The sequence below is a fragment of the Bufo gargarizans genome, chromosome 1, assembly GCF_014858855.1.
Source record: "Bufo gargarizans isolate SCDJY-AF-19 chromosome 1, ASM1485885v1, whole genome shotgun sequence".
In the NCBI taxonomy this organism is placed as follows: domain Eukaryota; kingdom Metazoa; phylum Chordata; class Amphibia; order Anura; family Bufonidae; genus Bufo; species Bufo gargarizans.
In genome coordinates this window covers 49,628,841-49,635,250 of record NC_058080.1, presented here as the reverse complement: position 1 = coordinate 49,635,250, position 6,410 = coordinate 49,628,841, and positions in this window count along the sequence as shown.

The window sequence follows — 6,410 nt, the reverse complement described above, 5'->3', positions numbered from 1 at the left end:
ATGCCACACAGAGGGTACACGATGCCACACAGACAGAGGTTACACGATGCCACACAGACACAGAGGGTAGACGATGCCACACAGACACAGAGGGTACACGGTGCCACACAGACACAGAGGGTACACGGTGCCACACAGACACAGAGGGTACACGATGCCACACAGACACAGAGGGTACACGATGCCACACAGACACAGAGGGTACACGATGCCACACAGAGGGTACACGATGCCACACAGACAGAGTTTACACGATGCCACACAGACACAGAGGGTACACGATGCCACACAGACACAGAGGGTACACGATGCCACACAGACACAGAGGGTACACGATGCCACACAGAGGGTACACGATGCCACACAGACAGAGGTTACACGATGCCACACAGACACAGAGGGTACACGATGCCACACAGAGGGTACACGATGCCACACAGACAGAGGTTACACGATGCCACACAGACACAGACAACGGTTCTTTCCGAGCAGTTGAGTTTACTGTACGATGTAGTGAACAAGAAGCTGAGAATGTAGAAAACAGATTGTAACAGAGAATAAACCAACAGTAAATGTAACAGTCTAACAATAAACCAGTAAGGGCTCCTTCACACGACCCTATGGTTTTTTCTGTGTTTTGCGGACCGTTTTTAACAGATCAGCTTTTCCGTTTTTTGTTTCAGTAGTATTTCCGGTTCCATTCCGTTTTTCTGTATGGCATATACAAACCGGATTCCAAAAAAGTTGGGACACTAAACAAATTGTGAATAAAAACTGGATGCAATGATGTGGAGATGGCAAATGTCAATATTTTATTTGTAATAGAACGTAGATGACAGATCAAACGTTTAATCCGAGTAAATGTATCATTTTAAAGGAAAAATACGTTGATTCAAATTTTCACGGTGTCAACAAATCCCCAAAAAGTTGGGACAAGTAGTGATAATAGGGTGGAAAAAGTAAATTTGAGCATAACGAAGAGCTGGAAGACCAATAACACTAATTAGGTCAATTGGCACCATGATTGGGTATAAAAAGAGCTTCTCAGAGTGGCAGTGTCTCTCAGAAGCCAAGACGGGTAGAGGATCACTGTCATGGTCTTACCTTCTCACTGTTCTCCTTCGTTTGACATGTGCTGGCGGCCATCTTGGTTTCTGGGGTTCTTGTAGCCTCCCACCCTGCGGCTCCTCCTTCCCACTGGGAGGAGCTGGATGCCTAGCTCATATATATAGAAGGTCTGTGGCTTCAGTTCCTTGCTTGGTCCTCCTGTGTGCACATGCTTCAAAGACTGCTGCTGCTTCTGGTTCCTGATCCTGGCCACGTCTGACTACCCCGTTGGTTTCCGATCCTGGCTTCGTCTGACTACCCCGTTGGTTCCTGATCCTGGCTACGTCTGACTACCCTCCTGGTTCCTGATCCTGGCTTCGTCTGACTACGCAAGACCCTGCTTCAGTTTAGCCATCCGTTTGGACTTTAGCTACGGCTTGATTTTCAATAAAGCCTTCTTATTCCACCTATCTCTGTTGTACGTCTGGTTCATGGTTCCATGACATTAGGACCAAGCCATGAATTCTGACGGTACAGGGCCATCCTCGCTACCTACGCTGGTTGCCAGACTTGATCAGCAGGATCACCTGTTGGGTCGGTTCGCTGTGGCGTTACAAACCCTGCTTGAACGCACGGCTCATTTAGCTTCCGTTGCCGATGGGTCGGTTGTCGCTCCTGGGCCCGCTCCTACTGCCGCTCCGGTTGTTGCGCCAGAGTCTACCCCGACACCTGTTGCTGCACCTGCGGTGTTTCGGGGTATGACCGGTTCTGCCCCCCTTCCACAGCGCTTTGGGGGAGAGCCAACTCAGTGCCGAGGTTTCCTTAACCAGGTGGCCATTTATTTCGAGTTGCTGCCACATGCCTTTCCTACTGAGAGATCAAAGGTGGGCTTCTTGATCTCGCTGCTCTCGGACAAGGCCTTGGCCTGGGCCAGCCCTTTATGGGAGAACAACAATCCGGTGGTTGCCGAGTTTTCCGGTTTTGTTGCTTCTCTTCGGAAGGTATTCGATGTGCCGGCTCGTGCTGCCTCTGCTGCGAAGCTCCTTATGTCCATCAGACAGGGTTCACGATCCGTAGCTGAATACGCCATTGAGTTTCGTACCCTGGCAGCAGAGGTGGGCTGGAATAATGAGGCTCTGGTCGCTGCTTTCTCTCATGGTCTCTCGGATGCCTTGAAGGATGAGATTGCAGCCAAGGACCTACCAGTGGAGCTCGAGTCCCTTATTTCTTTCCTGATTTTGATTGACACCAGACTCAGGGAGAGACCTTCCTTTAAGGAGAGCCTGCGGAGGCCTTCTAACAGATTGGCGCCTACGTTTGCTGTCCCACCCGTGCCTCCCTCTCCTCCCACGCCTCCTGGGGATGACTGGTCTGGGGGTCAACCCATGCAGCTGGGGGTTGCTCGCCTGTCCGAGGGGGAGAGGGTACTCCGGAGACGCGAGGGCCGATGCATGTACTGTGGTCTCGGTGGGCATTTTCGGTTGGCATGCCCGAACCGTCCGGGAAACGCTCGCACCTGAGATCCTGTCGGGGGCAGATCTTGGGTGGAGTCTCCTCGTCCCCGGTTTCCCGTGTTGACAAACCACTGATTACTGTTGTCCTCTCCTGGGTCGGGGGCTCGGTGACGACCCAGGCGTTGGTGGACTCTGGTGCTGGTGGCTTGTTCATTGATAGTGTGTTCGCCGCCGCCAATTCCATTCCTCTGCAGCCTCGAGGTTCCCCACTGGCTCTTGAGGCGATAGACGGCAGACCCCTTCTGCCGCCACACGTGACTCAGGAGACCCTTCCAGTGGGGATGGCCATTGGTGCCGTTCACAGAGAGTCGGTCTGTCTCCAGGTTATTTCGTCTCCACACTACTCGGTGGTCTTGGGGTACCCCTGGCTCCAGAAGCATAATCCGATTTTCGATTGGAGATCGGCCGAGATCCTCTCGTGGTCACCGCAGTGTGGGGCTAGTTGCATCCATGGGCCTGTCAAGTTGCTGTGTACTTCCTCGGACTCTCTGTTGCCTCCTGAATACGAGGAGTACCGGGATGTATTCGATAAGGTGCGTGCGGTTGCCCTACCTCCGCACCGCCCATACGATTGTGCCATAGAGTTACAATCTGGTGCCGTTCCTCCTCGTGGCAAAGTCTATCCACTGTCGGTAGCGGAGAATGAGGCCATGGAGGAGTACGTGAGGGAGGCGCTTTCACGCGGACACATTCGCAAATCCTCGTCCCCGGCAGGGGCTGGATTTTTCTTTGTGAAAAAGAAGGGCGGTGAGTTGAGGCCTTGCATCGACTACAGGGGTCTCAATCGCATCACGATCAAGAACGCTTACCCGATACCCTTGATTTCCGAGCTGTTCGATCGCCTCAAAGGGGCCACGGTCTTTACCAAACTCGACCTGAGGGCGGCATATAACCTGGTAAGGATCAAGGCGGGCGATGAGTGGAAGACCGCGTTTAACACCAGGACCGGTCATTATGAATCCTTGGTTATGCCCTTTGGGTTGTGCAATGCGCCCGCAGTCTTCCAGGAATTCATCAACGATGTTTTCCGTGACCTGTTGCAGCAGTGTGTGGTGGTCTATTTGGATGACATCTTGGTATATTCTGCATCCATGGAGGCCCACATTCTGGATGTCAGACGAGTGTTGCAACGCTTACGAGAGAACAAGCTGTTCGGTAAGCTTGAGAAATGTGAATTTCACCGATCCCAGGTAACCTTCTTAGGTTACATCATTTCCGCTGAGGGGTTCTCCATGGATCCTGAGAAGGTTTCGGCTGTCTTACAGTGGCCCCAGCCCAGTGGGCTTCGTGCCCTGCAGCGCTTTTTGGGCTTCGCCAATTATTATCGGAAGTTCATCAGGGACTTTTCCATGCTAGCCAAGCCTCTCACGGATCTGACCAGGAAGGGCAGTAATCCTCAGGTCTGGCCGCTCGAGGCCATCCGAGCTTTTGAGGCTCTAAAGTCCGCCTTTGTGTCGGCTCCGATTCTGTCGCATCCCAACCCTGGGTTGCCTTTTGTCCTCGAGGTGGACGCGTCTGAGACGGGAGTAGGCGCCCTCCTGTCTCAGCGTAGAACACCAGAGGGTCCTCTGCTTCCTTGTGGGTTTTACTCCCGGAAACTGTCTTCCGCGGAGTGCAACTATCAGATTGGTGACAGGGAGTTATTGGCCATCGTGCAGGCCCTTAAAGAATGGAGGCACTTGCTCGAGGGCTCGGTGGTTCCGGTTCTCATCCTGACGGACCACAAGAATCTGACCTACCTCTCTGAGGCCAAGAGATTGACACCACGTCAGGCCAGATGGGCTCTGTTCTTGTCACGTTTTAATTACGTGGTCTCCTACCTACCCGGCTCCAAGAACATCAGAGCGGATGCCTTATCACGGCAGTACTCCGAGCTGTCCGGGGAGGAGTCGATTCCGACTACGGTCATACCCCCGAATCAGATCCTGGCTGCTATTCGCACCAGCCTGACCTCTCCTCTGGGTGAGCAGATTTTGGCGGCTCAATCTGGTGCTCCCTCTGGGAGACCCAACGGCAGATGTTTTGTGCCTGAGGAGTTGCGCACTCGGTTGTTGCGAACCTACCATAACTCCAAGGCCGCGGGGCACCCTGGAAAGAATCAGCTGTCCTGGGCGGTTTCACGTCTGTTCTGGTGGCCTTCTCTACGTTCCGACATCGCCGCATATGTAGCGGCATGCTCCGTTTGTGCCCAGAGTAAGTCCCCTCGGCACCTTCCGTTGGGCCTTTTGCAACCCATAGCCACCGGGGAGCGTCCATGGTCACACCTGGGGATGGATTTCATTGTGGACCTTCCTGCATCCCGAGGCCATACGGTCATTCTCATGATTGTGGATCGGTTTTCCAAAATGTGCCACTGTGTTCCTCTCAAGAAGTTACCCTCTGCACAAGAGTTGGCCTCGATTTTTGCCAGGGAGGTCTTCCGGTTGCACGGTTTGCCCAAGGAGATTGTGTCGGATCGGGGGAGTCAGTTTGTGTCCAGGTTCTGGCGCGCCTTTTGCTCCCAGTTGGGGATTCATCTCTCTTTCTCCTCGGCCTACCACCCTCAGTCCAATGGGGCCGCAGAACGATCCAATCAGGCCTTGGAGCAATTCCTTCGTTGCTATGTCTCCGATCACCAAGACAATTGGGTTGACCTCCTGCCTTGGGCTGAGTTTGCCAGGAACACGGCGGTGAACTCTTCCTCTGGGACGTCTCCCTTCATGGCCAATTATGGGTTCCAACCTGCCGTGTTACCGGAGGTATTCTCTCCCCAGGATACTCCGGCTGTGGAGGATCACCTTTCCGTCCTACGTACTTCTTGGGTACAGATCCAGAGGTCCCTTGAGGTCTCTGCGCAACGCCAGAGACTCCAGGCTAATCGCAGACGAGCGCCCGCTCCTTCCTACCAGGTCGGAGACCGTGTATGGTTGTCCACCCGCAACCTCAACCTTCGAGTGCCCACTCCCAAGCTGGCGCCTCGCTTTGTTGGTCCCTTCCGAGTGCTTCACAGGGTAAACCCGGTAGCCTATGCCCTTGCGCTTCCTCCTGGCATGCGGATCTCCAACGTGTTTCATGTCTCCCTGTTGAAGCCATTGGTGTGTAATCGTTTCACTTCCTCGGTTCCTCGGCCCCGTCCGGTCCAAGTGGGCAATCGTGAGGAATATGAGGTGAGCAATATCCTGGACTCACGCCTGGTCCGCGGTCGGTTGCAGTTTTTGGTCCATTGGCGTGGTTATGGTCCAGAGGAGCGTTCCTGGGTTCCCTCCACAGATGTCCATGCTCCTGCGTTGCTCCGAGCCTTCCACGCACGCTTCCCTCTGAAACCGTTCCTTACTCCGCGGAGGAGGGGCCCTTGAGGGGGAGGTACTGTCATGGTCTTACCTTCTCACTGTTCTCCTTCGTTTGACATGTGCTGGCGGCCATCTTGGTTTCTGGGGTTCTTGTAGCCTCCCACCCTGCGGCTCCTCCTTCCCACTGGGAGGAGCTGGATGCCTAGCTCATATATATAGAAGGTCTGTGGCTTCAGTTCCTTGCTTGGTCCTCCTGTGTGCACATGCTTCAAAGACTGCTGCTGCTTCTGGTTCCTGATCCTGGCCACGTCTGACTACCCCGTTGGTTTCCGATCCTGGCTTCGTCTGACTACCCCGTTGGTTCCTGATCCTGGCTACGTCTGACTACCCTCCTGGTTCCTGATCCTGGCTTCGTCTGACTACGCAAGACCCTGCTTCAGTTTAGCCATCCGTTTGGACTTTAGCTACGGCTTGATTTTCAATAAAGCCTTCTTATTCCACCTATCTCTGTTGTACGTCTGGTTCATGGTTCCATGACAATCACCAATTCCCACATGTTGCGCAGAAAGAGTGGAGCAAT